We start from the raw sequence: 14621 nt of genomic DNA, 5'->3' as shown, positions 1-14621 counted from the left end.
CACAGTAGATTACAGAACCCGATCCTTATTATAATTACTCTTAAATCTCTTGGATAACACTATAATCACTCGATATACTATTACATCAATACAAGCTGTAAGCATCTGTCAAACTGTTTTGTGAGTTTCATTTGTTTTCTTTCACTATCCGAGTAAAACAAAAGATTTCTCCGATTTTTTAAATTTAGAATTTGCGATTATAATGTTGCCGTTGTTTAGTACAACTTTCCTCTGTCTTTCTCTCTCACAATTTTTCATATGTTTTCTCTTATGCATTATAGATAATATCATACACATATAACATAATAATATTAGGTATAGGTACATAATTGTAAATTAATGTCATATTTAAAAATATGGTAAATATCCTTCCAAGACATAGCGTATGGATATCCATAAACCCATAAACAGACTCACGACGATTGGTTGTGAGTATTTTTGAAGTTATACTTCTTTATGCGCGTTTGGGAAATCAGATCAGAGTGTATTTTTGGCGTGTGACATGTAACACATAATTTATTTTTTCACAGAAAAAAACGCACTCGATTGGATTCGAACCACCGTTCAGCCAAACGCACTACCTTTACGCCACAGTATGATACTGCAATCGTGACGATTATATAGTATAATAATTATAGTTTAGAATTGTTCCATTGCCTAGGCAGCGAATTTATTATACAGTAAGTATAATATTTTTTTTCGACCATGTCCGATCCTAGTAGGATCATATGGGCCTCCAAAGAGTAGAGGTTTGTATTAACAGATTTTGTTTTTTTTTTTACGAGAAATGGATGTCAGCTACTTGCTCAACCTATTAGGTCCATACCCTGACTCACACACAAATTGAAAAACAATATGTGTACTTGCTAGACCCAGGATTCGAACCTGAGGTATAATATTTTAGTTTAGAATTGTTCCGTTGCCTAGGCAGCGAATTTATTATTGTCGGGCATTTGCAATTCTTTACGTAAACAAACTATTAAACGTCAGAGTGAGATTTGGTACTTTAAAAATAAAAACAACGAGAAACCGTTATATAATTCAGTAATATAAGTTAAAGTGTATAGAAATAAACCAACGGCGCTTCAATAAGCGGCCCGTTTTCTTACGTCTGTAATTTAACAAGATAATTAAGAGCTGGTCGAAGAATCTAGGCAATCACAAGTTATGTTTTTGTTTTGTAACGCCAAAGAAGTATAACTTCTAACGCGCGTACATAAGTACACGCACCGATTTTTTTTCAATTCATTAAATACACGCGGTGGATCTTAGTATGTACACATAGTATTATTGATTGCGAAAAACAACAAATGTCTCAAAATCTCAAGAAATTAACAAGTTTTATTATTTTAATGCGCAAATGTGTCTGAACTTGAGACAGAAAAAAACGTAATAATATGGTGATCAGTGAAATAAATGAAACAAGCGTTGTCTAAAGTCGGAATTGATTTTAAGAGTCGGCGTCTGTGCAATTTCAATACAGTTCGAGGGTGGGGGTGTCATTTTAAGTAGAGGTGGGGTGGGGTTACAATAGATATTGCCTCTTTCCAGGGTTTCGAAAATATGCGAATAGTCTGTTCACTTCACTGCTCAAAATAATATTAATTAATTTTACATTATAATTTATGTGAGTTTTCTACTATTATAAATATTTATTTATTTATTTAAGAATACAAAACATTGTGGACATAACAAATCTAAATTCAAGATGTACACAACATGAGATTTACATTATAAGTCACACATTACCCTCACAAGAGAGAAGAAGAGAATATAGAAAAATATATATAATAATAATACAAAAAAAAAAGAAATAAAATAAAATCAAAACATACTCAAGTACAATTTAATACAGAGAAATATTTTTTTTTTTGAAAACAAAAAACATACAATTTTATACAGAAAAATATAGTTTCAAAAACAAAATGCAAAGTACATCATTGAAAATGTCTATGTCTTTAGGGAGCGCATTTACTAATCTTGGACCCCTCGCTAATGGTGCCTGACAAGCTTGACACGAGGAACCGGTTCCGATTTAGAATAAATCATGGCTGCGACCACGTAGGTAATTAATTGACAGGCGAATGTAATTTCAAATTCATTAGGAAATCAGGATTGGAAACCATCCCTTGCGATAACAGGCAAAAGTTTGACGAATTATCGAAAGGAAAATAGTTAAAAGTCTTAAAATAAAGGCATCGAAGAAATTTCTTCTGGACGCGTTCTAAAATAAGCTTATAGGAAATCTCATAAGGACACCAGATAATCAACCCATATTCAAGAATGCTACGCACTACTGAGGAATCTGTTTAATTAATGTTTATTTCTGTTTACGGCATCTTCAGGCTCCATATAATATATCCACATAAGATAAATAAATAATAAAATTTACGAAAAAGAAACTAAAAAATTTGTAAAAGAATATATTTTCAAATGTTATGTTACACATGCTAAGGTTTTATTTTGTATATCGCCCTCCCTGTATTGAAACATTTGCAAAAATACTTGCAAAACCGAGTGGGGAAATATTTATGTTTCATCGGAAGTTACCTGTAATTTTGGAAAATATTGTTATTATTGAAGCGCGCCAATTTTCGCGACGTAAACTGTTACCACGTCATGTAATTTGAAATAAATAATTGCAGGCATGTATGTGTGCTAAGTTTCAAACCTTTAAGTTAATATTGTACTGAGTAAAGATACCCAAATAGGATCAAAAATCAACTTTATAGTATATCTGGGACTCACGACTGGATGGTCGGTTACAACCAATAGCCACTTATTTGACACTTGCATTCTGATGGTACTGTTATACGGTAACGAATCATGGCACCTTACGAAGGCGAAAGCAACCGTATACTGAGCTTCGAAAAGAGGATGTTTGCGATGGATACTGGATGTGCGGTTGTAATATGACTTTAGTAGTAATAATGAGATAATATCACGAACCAAGCAGCTTCTTATCTCATGCTGAGAGTGAAGAGGCGACGTTCAACCTAGCTCTGTCACTCTTCTTCAAACCAACCAGATTCCGGTGCCCTGGATGGCCACTAAATACTAGATATATAGTGTAAAATGGTGGACCTACGGGATGATGGTATAACCGGGAATAGTGCAAGAAGACTGGCGAGCTACAGAGATTTTTGTGTGACACCGTGTGGTGTCTATATGCTCCAGCCATGGAGCACACATGATCAAAGACTGTGTAAATGCCAGCGCTCCATTGGCAAGCCAAAAGTCCAAGGACATTAAATCGTCCGATTTGTCTATGCTCTACTACTGATCAACGAACGAATAAAAAAGTCGAACTGTCAAAAGTCAAAAGTTGCGATTATCGTAATGTCTTCCGATAATCCTATATTTTTTGTTATTTATATGTAGACTTTCATAACATTAAGTATAACGTTTTCTTTTATGAATTTTATAAATACAAATAAAGAAAAAAATTGGTAAATCTCTCATTTTATAATGTGTAAATTAACAAATTAATCAATGAAAATGTTTAAAACAATTACTTACAGATTTTTTTTCGGTCCGAATGATTGCCTATTATAATATACAAATCGAATTTGTATAGTGATCGACGGACGAAGTCTGGCTACTCGGAGAGTAAAATATCAAACATGTTTGAAATCCAACGAGCCTGGTCTGCGGATTAAAAAGTCTGTAGATCTGGGGTGCTCCACACGAAAAAAAAAGTCTGAAGACTCTAAATCGTCCGAATTGCGCCGGCATTAAATGTATGTTGGGATATTATTTTTACAGAATATTTTGATACTTAATTTGTTCATGCTCTGATAAATCTTCGTCTGAACTGGGTATAAATTTTTAAATAAAATTAATATCATCTAAATTAAAATACGGTAGACTACCCAGACTATGTAAAATAATATAATAGAGAGAAACGGGGTAGCGAAGTAAATTTGCCGTTCGATCGTACCGTCAATGCCTATCTGCTCACTCTTGCTGGAAGGCTTACACCCTTCTGCATACTTACGTTCAAGTTATGGTATTATATAACTGTGATAGGTTTCATGTCATTGCACTATGAAACAGACTGACATTAATCAGTTTTGAAAGATGATGCGACATGTGCTGAATAATACAAATCTAATACATTATACGCGAATCATAAAACAATGTATATATATGTAGAGTGTCTATCAAAACTGGATATCGTCGGTGTTTTGTAAAAAGGGCGAATCAACCATTTTGGCGAAATCGAGATTTTAATGAAAATACAATATGTACTCCACTAGCTTTGTTGTGTAAAAACAGCGAATTTTTATCTCCACAGGAAAGTACTTAAAAACGATAATGGACTAAAATTAAATTAATTAAAATTACGAAATAAAAAGCAAATGTGACATATTAGGCCTTTTAAAATATTATATTAATACCTATTATAATGACAGTATTCTTTCTAAGCTTTATTATAAACTTATTAGATATTTATAATCATCTACAGGTAAAAAACAAATAAATGTCAAAAAGTTAAAAATCCTCCTCCTGTAAAGTAGCATTTTGGTTAATTCGCCCTTTTTACAAAACACCGACGATTATGTAGGAACCTATTGTATTAATTGAGATATCACGTACTTAGTACAGCTATATGACAAAATTGCGAACCTAATAAAATAAGTGATAGATAGTTTATTATAAAATAGATGTTTGAAGCTATATCATTTTTTATATGTAAAATAATTTATCTCAAATAACAATGGCCGATTATTAGACTGATTATCTGTCACAATCGCCCTCGAAGTCACTTTTGAGTCGTTTCGAGAAGTCGTGACCGAATTGGATTAATCTCTATTTTACCACGTTTTTCTTAGCTCGTATTCTTGTTTGTCCGGTGATTGTTTATCCAGTACAAATTTTGCAATCGATTTTTAACTAACTTCCCGAATAGCTAGACATTTGAAACTTTTAGAATATATCAGAACACGATGCCAATGCATTTTTTTAATACTTTTAGCCATCTTTAAGTAGAATTAAATTCATTTTCAGTTAATTCTGTTTTGTATGAAAAGTTATTTCGGAAGAAATCCGTAATCCAATCTACTATTATTGGTCGCTAAGAGGGTGGTCGTAGCAACTAAATTATTAAATATACGTACGTTACTATGGAAATCAAAATGACATTTCAGTATTCTATATTTGTGTGTTTGTTGCAAAATAGCAAAAAAGGTTTGTTGACAATTGCCTTATTTGTCTTAAATTATTAATACATAGAATTGTCAAGTTTTTTTTGATTCAACAGAAAATTTAAAAACGTGGTATATAAAAAGTTCCTTTTATCTTTTAATTATTTTGGAAACAATTCAGCCGGCGATCGTGTCGAAGAACACCGAGAAAGTACGAAAATATCCGAATTTACCTTGAGCTTCCGAGTATGGCCGCACGTGTACCTTTTGCGTTTTACACAACATAAATTTGAAATTTACTTAAGAAGACAAAAAGGTAGGTAATGATTTATTAAAAAAAAAGTATTACGATAATAAAATTACCAAGAAATATGTTTTACTTTACATATCCGGGTTTCGCCTTTCGACATCTTTAGGCACTATGTGCACTCACCAAAAGGTAAATACACACTGTCAGTGTGTATTTGTGAATTTAAATTCAAATTCTATCAAGTACCTTCGGTCGATTAGTATTAATAAATTATGATGGATGGAAAGACTCGGTCGCTCATGGCGAAATTCAAATGTACCACGATCCTCAGCCATGAGTGCAAGACCAAAAAGAAGAATCAGTCTTTAAAAGGTTATATTAGTTAAACGTTAAACAATTATTTTTACATAGATAATAGCTTTATTCATAGCAAATATTCTAACAAAGAAGATTTTTTATGGAATCATAATTACATAGTTGTGCAAATGCATATTAAACTGACGATGATATTAGTTAAAAAATGCAGCGTGTTAAATACCGTTGGCTACACGTGCATAAAATTTAACCCTTCCCTCCCGCTTCTGTCAGTAATGGTGAATTGAAATTCTTACGCATACTTTTTCTGCATTCAACCCCCTAGCGTCTACTCAAATTCTTTTCTACGCTAAATTAACATTGCCCAAAGGGTTTCGAAGTTATTTCTGATATGTGCTAAAAGGTGTAATGGTTTTAGTTAGCGAATTCTTCCGTTCACTTTTTTTATGCAGCGTAATTAAAAGAACGGCGTGACTATGCGATTCTGGTGATTTATTTCGGCATTCTTTTATGTGCGTTTTAACATGAACAAATTCTACAAGCAAAAATCATTAAAACGGTGTAGAATAAACAAATTGTCTTATACAAGTAAAAATGACTAATTATTTTTTCCCTTAAATATTTTAAATATATTTGGACCCAGATAAATCTCTGATTGATCTATGACAGAATTTGGTACCTACCAAAGTATCCTAGAACACTGAGAAATATTCAACATACTAAAGGTACATGAACATGAATACATGTATTAGATTGTATCTTCTTGGAGCTATGTGTCAACACAACGCACAGGACAGAGAGAAGTGGAATCAGCTTGGAGAGGCATTCATCCAGCAGTGGATAGATTCAGGCTGATGAAGATGATGATGACATATCTATTATTATTATTAAATAATATGTACTTTGAAAAATAACGTTTTGTGATTGCATTAGCATATAAATAAAATGCTATTTTTTTTGAAGCATTTGTAAAATATATTTTTCCTATATTTTTCCATGCGTAAATAGCGACCTCAGGCCCCTTTGTATAGAAATATGAATCTCAATGGTTATGCGAGTATTATATTATGCGGTGTGTGGGTATTACAAGAAGGTTGAGAACCTACCAAATTGTCCCATCATAAGTTCATACATATATTATGTTATTTCAACATGGATTCTCAGTAAAAGAGAGTCCGGAATTATAATAATAGCAGAGCGTAGAATAATGAGGTGCATGCTGGGCATAACACGAACGGACAAAATGCAGAATAATTGGATAAGGGAAGAAATAAGGGTATACGAAAGAATAACGTTTGGTAAAAACCCCGAATGGAAATCGGAATGAAAAATGAAAAACACCTAGTTAATAGAAGGCAGTATGGTTTGACAACTTTAGTCAGTCGATAACAATTAACAGTCAACAGTAGATAGTGTACTTAAAATAGACCCAAAGGCCGCGGACCAAGAGTAGATAGATCTAGGCTGATAAAAATATATTATATCTGTATAATATAATATTTTACATTAAGAAAATGATATAATGTTGGGAACAATGGATATATACCATGTTCGATTCTAATTATTCTAGTCACTAACTTATAAGGTCTACACGTTGCTAGACTCGGGATTCGAATTCAGGATCCTTGGTATTATAAGCCGACGCCGTAACTGCTCTGCCATCGTCGGCGTTTAGGTATAGATATTATAATACATGTATAACAATATAAAGGCGCCAAAACAAATTCGAAAGATTTGAAAAATGGATTAGAACTTGTAAATTGTATGAATACACTAATTGAATACAGGTAAGCCGATTCGAAAATAATTGTTCTATTACTGTGTTAATACATTTTTTTTATGAACGACTTGAATTTGTAATTTATAAAGTTCACGATATTTATATAAAAAAAGAATTTTCTAGAAATAAGTGAACAGTATTAACAAGAAAAAACGTTACCTACTTATCTAATAATTTTTGGACCTAGTAATAATAAATATTTTTTATCAAAATTATATTTTAAAAAAAACAAGTATTAATAGATTTCTTTGGAACAGGAAAGTAAAAGTTAATTCAATAGCTGAGTCGTTTAAAAAGAAAGAAAACAAGCACGTAATAATTCGTTAGGGAATTTTTAGACTCCTATTTCCAGAGCGGAATTTGGGTAAATGTTTGCCCATCGAAATATTTGAGATGATTATCAAAATAGCCTGTTCATTAGGGCGCTGGCATATTTGAAGCGGTGATTTCTCAACTTTTTCTTTCATTGATGTATACCAGAACATTCTCGATTATTAAAATATAACTCGTCATCAGTATTTCTCCATCTTCACTCGACATTTTGGACGCGATGTAAAGATCATTCTCAGAAAGCAATCTAGTACGATGTACGTAAGGATTGTAAAATCGGTATTTCAAAACCGGGATTCCAATATTTATCGATACCGAAATACTAGTTTTAATTCTTCGTTACTTCCTAAGTATTCATTAAATAATTCAGTATGAAAGCTCTGTGCTACCAAGACGCAAATATTTTTAGTACAAACACTACTCTGCACTTTTTATTTAAAGAACAATTAAAATATACCGTTAAAAAAACGCGCAAGAGAAACACAAACACAATATTTCAGATGTCTTACAATAATTGCACATCTCTCTAAAAAACATACGGACATATTATATATTTATATGTACTCTCAGAAATATTTAATTCAATAAATTGCGAAATCAAATTCAAAGTGATTGTAAAAATCAGTAATTCAATAATATTAATACATATTTTTAAAGGTCAACAAAATATTATGTAGATACTTTTGCTTAGTTTAAAGAGGTATTATAAGGTATTAGAGTAAGTATTATGTAAATACCGGTATTCAATTAGAAATACCACCGGAATGCCGGTGTTGATATTTTATTCGGAATTGCAATTCTAATGTGTACGTGTGTCGAATACACCTAACAGTACATTTTGACATAGCGTTTTTCGGTTTAAAATGCCGAGGAAAAAACGAAAACTAAATGGTAACAACCGAAATACAACGTAATATAATCGTGCATCTCGAGTCATATAAATAGTTTTCCAGGTTAGTATGAGCTATGTTTGCAATTAATTAGAGAGTGGAGTTTCTTTAATGGATTCTATGGAATTTTGCGGATTAAAATGGGAATGATAATGGTATCCCAAAAATGTGATATTTCCAAATTTGCAGAAAATAAGTTTGAAAAAAACCGGGAAAAAACCAGTTCTAATCAATTTAGTACTACACAATGACTACTTTTTACCTGAAACAATGCCAATTAGCAACCGCTAAAACGGTGCCTGCCTTTATTTATGGGCTATGAAAGAAGTAACTAGGTATACTACGAAAGTATAATTGTTGTTCCTTTTGAAAAATCAAACATTCACAATAAATTTTTAATTAACTATTTTTTTATCCAACGAATAATTCATAAGATTTAAGAATTTAAAATTCTGAAATTGAAATCACTTCTGGGAAAAATATATTATTACCGATAGAAAAAAGTCTTGAAAAACGTGACGTTGGTTAGTAATTAAATAAATACCTACTTTGATTTAAAATACAAAAGCCGATCGCCAATAGTAGCTCAATTTGGAAAGCATTTCAGTGAGTATTAAAAGACATTAGTTAAAATTTGACACAATTAAGTATGACTCCTTTAGCATAGTGGTTCTATGTGCCTGGGCGCGATACCCGAGAGATGCAGGTTTGATTCCTGTACTTTTTTCAAAAAGATTTTTTATATCGGTTAAAATATATTTTCTCAGAAGTGTTTTCAAAATTATGTATATTCAAAATAAAGGTGTAGGTATATTATGACTTTGTAATAAAAAAAAAATCGCCTATGGAAGATTTTTTGTGGTACAACTAAACATATTTAAGTGATTGCGTTATACCTATTGTCCAAAATTTATTTGGAAAAAGCTGAGTTGTATGCAGCTACCAATACTTCTACTTCTATAGCTGATGTCCATGTATTGTAAACCAAATAAATCGCTCTATTTGAGTAGTATTAGATAATTAGTATTATTAATATTATTATATTATTAGTTTTATAAATAATATTGCTATAGTATTCGCCTACAAAAAATGATTGAGAATCCGTGGTCGATCAGGTAAAAAAAAAGTTTTAATTGAAAAATTCTTTGCTATATTTGACTGCCTGGTGAGTATATATATATTTACAGTGGGTGTAAATGTTTTTAAAGAATTTATACCCACCCTAAAAATATTTTTATCCGGCAGAAGCTTTTGCAGCGTTGCGTTAACAGTACTGTATTGTTATATAAAAGCCAATCTAGTATTCCTGCATGTATGCTAATTCAATCAGGGTATCATTATACTCATCAATAATCTAGAACTTTTTAATGGGGCCTTTCGTTTGCTGCGCCAAGGTGTTCGCGAATGTAAAGTATAGAGACTTGGTCAGTTAGACTATCAAAAATCTCTGACAAATATATTGTGTAGCATTTCAAATAAAAGCACTCCTTTCTAAAACATAAGAAGGCATATTATACACTGAAACAATGTTGGCTAGTACGTTTATGTAACGTTAATGTTGTGAATAGTAGAAATGTATGCTGAAGGCTTTGAGTGTATGCAAATGAATTCCGATCAAAAAAATGTTTTGATCAATGCAATAATTCCTTATAATTAAAATGTTGAATGATTAATATCATTATATCGTGGAACATACACGAATCATTGGATTGTCGCACGTTTTTAGTAGTTAAACTTTTATTTTATGACATATTTATTTAGACATGTCCCACCCGGAAACGCAAACATATAGATAGAAGATATGAAATTTGTAACATCTAGAACAAAATAATGGTTACATGTGAATTGTACGTTAAACATGTCACCGTGGCACAGTTCGCCGTGAGCTTTCTTATCGGAAAGAGATGACCATAGTATACGGTCTCCAGTTTTATTAGATTTCCATAGCTGATTTTGGGAAAATTGATGAATTCAAGAATGAAAACCTAACCTAACCTAACAAATAATTTAGTAGGTATATCGGCTATTTTTAAAATTTGCTTGCTGTTGGTTCCTGTAAAGTGTTAACCGACAAGAACCGTGTTTTATTTAGACATGCATTTTATATCAGTACAATACGACCCAAGAAGTTATACGGTTTGTGCTAACACCGCGACTGGCGCGTTTGGAGTACTTGGCCATTGGATATAATCAACGTGTTATTTATATGTGGTAATCAAAAGGTCAGCAATGGTTGGGTTTAATATACCGGCTATATGTTTCTTATACAACATTTCACGCTGAAGTGTGATACGATGAACTGCATACGTACAAGTTTCCGGACACGCAAAATAATAAAGTTTCAGCTATAATACTCTTGATCTCAACGACAAAAGTAACGTGGCCTTAATGTTACATCTACGATATACGCCACCTACATATATATATACACGTTATTTCTACGATGCACCGGACTACTACGATATACGAGACGCAGTCATGCGGACGTCGTCCATTTTATATTCTCTAGGGCGCAACTAGAGGTGATGGAAGGATTCACTATTTACTTAGGCGACATAAATAACGGGAAGCTGTAATCCAAGGCGCAGTAGAACTGTTACATAAGGAAACCTTATGTTATATTTAATATAAATATAATATAATACTATTCTGATTGGCTATTATAAGTAAATAAGTACACAACTTAAATTAAAGTCTAATGACAATTATATTAAGTAGCGCTTTCGTATTATATTGAAATCACAGAACAGTTAATGAATATAGTTCCGATACGCTATATACCAAAACCGTAAATTTTGAGGCAGGGTTTTGAATGCATGAGTGTCGTTACGTATGTTACGAAAATGGACCACGCATTGTAAACGTGCAATAGTGTATGTAATACACCAATAATAAATGAGCGTCAATGAATAAACCGAGAGCAGTTGTCAGTATTCGACGTATGACCTATTCCTGACATGTGTTTAAATTTATCCCGTATTTTTCCTTACCCGAGATCGGTTGTCTGCTTCTCCTTACCCGTTAGATATTTCAGTTCCCATTGCTTCTGAGTTCCTTTTATTGTAATGCTTTATATATCTATAAGGTAAAATTGTAAGATTGATTTGCATTCTTTAAAGTGCTTTATGTATGTATGTATATAAACATATACTCAAATGACAGCTAAATTAGAGTATGTAGAAATTGAAAAGCCATTGTATTCAAGACCAAGGTTTTGAAGTATACAGTATATGTATTTGTTAGGTTAGGTTAGGTTGGGTTAGGTTTTCATTCTTGAATTCATGAATTTGGCCAAAATCAGCTACGAAAATTGAATAAATTATCATATTGAGTCTAGTAAATTTGGAAACCGTATAGTATACAGTCATCTCTTTCCTCAGAAGAGAAGAAAGCTCACGGCGAACTGTGCCACGGTGAAATGTTGTACGTACAATTTACATGTAACCATCTTCGTGCTCTATCATTCACACGAGCGTGTGATTTTTTATACTGACTTATTAAATTAATACTAGAAACCGAATAATACCAGTGCACCTTATTACATTTTTCAAGATTTTTCTTAAACTTTCCACCCCATAAGAGGGGATAAAAAAAGCATCAAAGAAATGCAGGACTAAGGAAGTAATGCGATGCAGTAGCAGACTAATCCGGGACTTCCCTGCTACACATTCCCAGCTTTCCTGTCTGTTCTCTCCTAGCCGGCGTTACGGTCACTTTATGGTCGGGTCAAATTAGGTTAGGCGAAAATCTCGTAAAACACTCTCTCACTGTGGTGTGACGTGGACTCTACTTGCTTCCATTATCTCAAAAGTGTAAGAAACACGTATCTAACTGTCTGTCTTTGTCTGCATTCAATCAAATATCAGTACGTGCACTATTGTAAGCTTTTAAACAACCTTTTTAACACAAACTTCCAGGTTGCATTATAATACGGAAATTCATAGTTTTAATTTTATATACAATAAATAAAATCTGGAGTTCATCATCCCGAATTAGTTTTATCGTTCATTGTTAATAATATTAATATTAATACGGTACAGTTCGGTTATGAGGAATACAGCGGAAAACACATTTTTAAAATATCCGATATACTGGATTATTTGTTAGTTTGGGTTAGTTTAGGTTAGATTATGTTGGGTTTGGTTAGGTTAGGTTAACCTAACATAAAATCCAGTATTTCAGCTATTTTCAAAATGTGTTTGCCGCTGTATTCCTCATAACCGAACTGTACCATTAATACTATCAACCGAAGGTACTTGATGGAATTTGAATTTAAATTCTACTGGATTTAAGTTTTGTAGAGTGTAATATGTTTCATAACTTTGCACTCCACCTCTAGGACGAAAATGATGTAATAGTATTCTAAATGTATATTTTTTGGACAAATATTAAATTTATCTTTTAGAAACAGCCACAGGGTCGCCCTAAAAGCCGCTGGATTGACGAACTGGTAAAGTTCGGCGGAAATACGTGGCAGCGAACGACACAGGACCGAGAGAGTTGGAGAAAGCTTGGGGAGGCCTTCATCCAGCAGTGGATTGACCCCGGCTGATGATGATATAATAATAAAAGTGAATATCTTCTGATCTCATTTTATGCGAGGTAATCAGGCAAATAATCGTATCAGTGTGTAGTTAAGAACTGCAAAAAAAGTGCAAAGCTATAAAACGTATAATGTACTATTCCATTTGAGTCAAAGAGAATAGTGAAAATCTTAAATCCAGTAGAGTTCATGTAAGTAATATGTAAATTTAGTAATTAAATACTTTAAAACGTTTTATGTGCATTATTGTTTCGTATTTAAATAGGGGTCGTCCATATATGACGCCACGCACTAAGGGGAGATGGGGAGACTTGCAACTAAAGTGTTAGGGGTTGTAGAAAATGTGACGTTATAAAACCGACCAAATATTATATACTTAATATTTTTTTGAGAATAAAATATTTCATAAGAAAATTACAATACGGGGGAGGGGGAATTAAAAAATGACATGTAATTTAGACCGGATATAAAAGATTTTTAAACAACGGATGATGGGGTGGAGGGTGGTCAAAATAACGAAAATCATATAGGACCATTTGTAGACGACACCTAACTTCAATAATAGTTTAATATATGAAATATCAGGGAAGTCAGAAATAGTGGGAACTGAAATACATAATGGGTAAGGCGATAGCAGGTAACCGACTCGAGTAAGGAAGAATCCGGGTAAAACTTACACACGTGTTAAGAACACGTTTTACGTCCAATACTGAAAACTGCTCTCGGCTTATGCATTTACGCTCATTTAATGTTGATTTATTACACACACTATTGCACGTGCATAATGCGTGCTTCATTTTCGTAGGACACTCACATATTCAAAACCCTGCATCAAGGTGCGGCGTATTGAATATAGCCTATCGGTATTCTATTTATTATCAATTCTGTGTGAAATATCCATCTGCAATAATATTAAAAATCAAAGTAAACAACCCTTAGACAGTGTCTACCTACACTCTACACCGATACATTCATATATACGTGGTATTATATTAAGTTTAAATTCAGCAAAACGTAGGAAAAATAAGCATTTAAAATATACTTACAAAATGCAGTGTAGATGTTCCATAAAAAGAATTCTGCCATACGTGAAATACTTATTGGATGCTTACCTGAAAATAAAAAAAAACATTTATTAGAAAGTGGATAAATAAATAATGACAAATAAATTTCAACATTATTTAGATCATTTTTTTGCAAGAATACACGCGTAGTTTTTCCGTCGAGATCAGCATCTGTAGTTGTTTGGTATGATGTCCAACTACTTAGTTTAATTTTAAATATCTGCCATTTGCACGATTATTTTAATATAATAATGTATGACAAAAACAAGGCATATAATTATTATGTATTGTAAACTAAAGGT

General features: G+C 32.5%; 1 protein-coding gene across 1 annotated transcript in view; it reads right to left on the bottom strand.

Moving 5' to 3' along the window:
• Sema2a (Semaphorin 2a) overlaps window positions 1-14621 on the bottom strand; it is a 515286-nt gene that overhangs the window by 270076 nt on the left and 230589 nt on the right. The gene's annotated exons all lie outside the window — the stretch shown is intronic.

Source organism: Rhyacophila brunnea, unplaced genomic scaffold (genome assembly GCF_057557595.1).
Source record: "Rhyacophila brunnea isolate RB1 unplaced genomic scaffold, BYU_Rbru_1.0 scaffold_21, whole genome shotgun sequence".
Classification (NCBI taxonomy): domain Eukaryota; kingdom Metazoa; phylum Arthropoda; class Insecta; order Trichoptera; family Rhyacophilidae; genus Rhyacophila; species Rhyacophila brunnea.
Note: the sequence above shows the minus strand (reverse complement) of the source record. Positions and strands in the feature narration are given on the sequence as shown.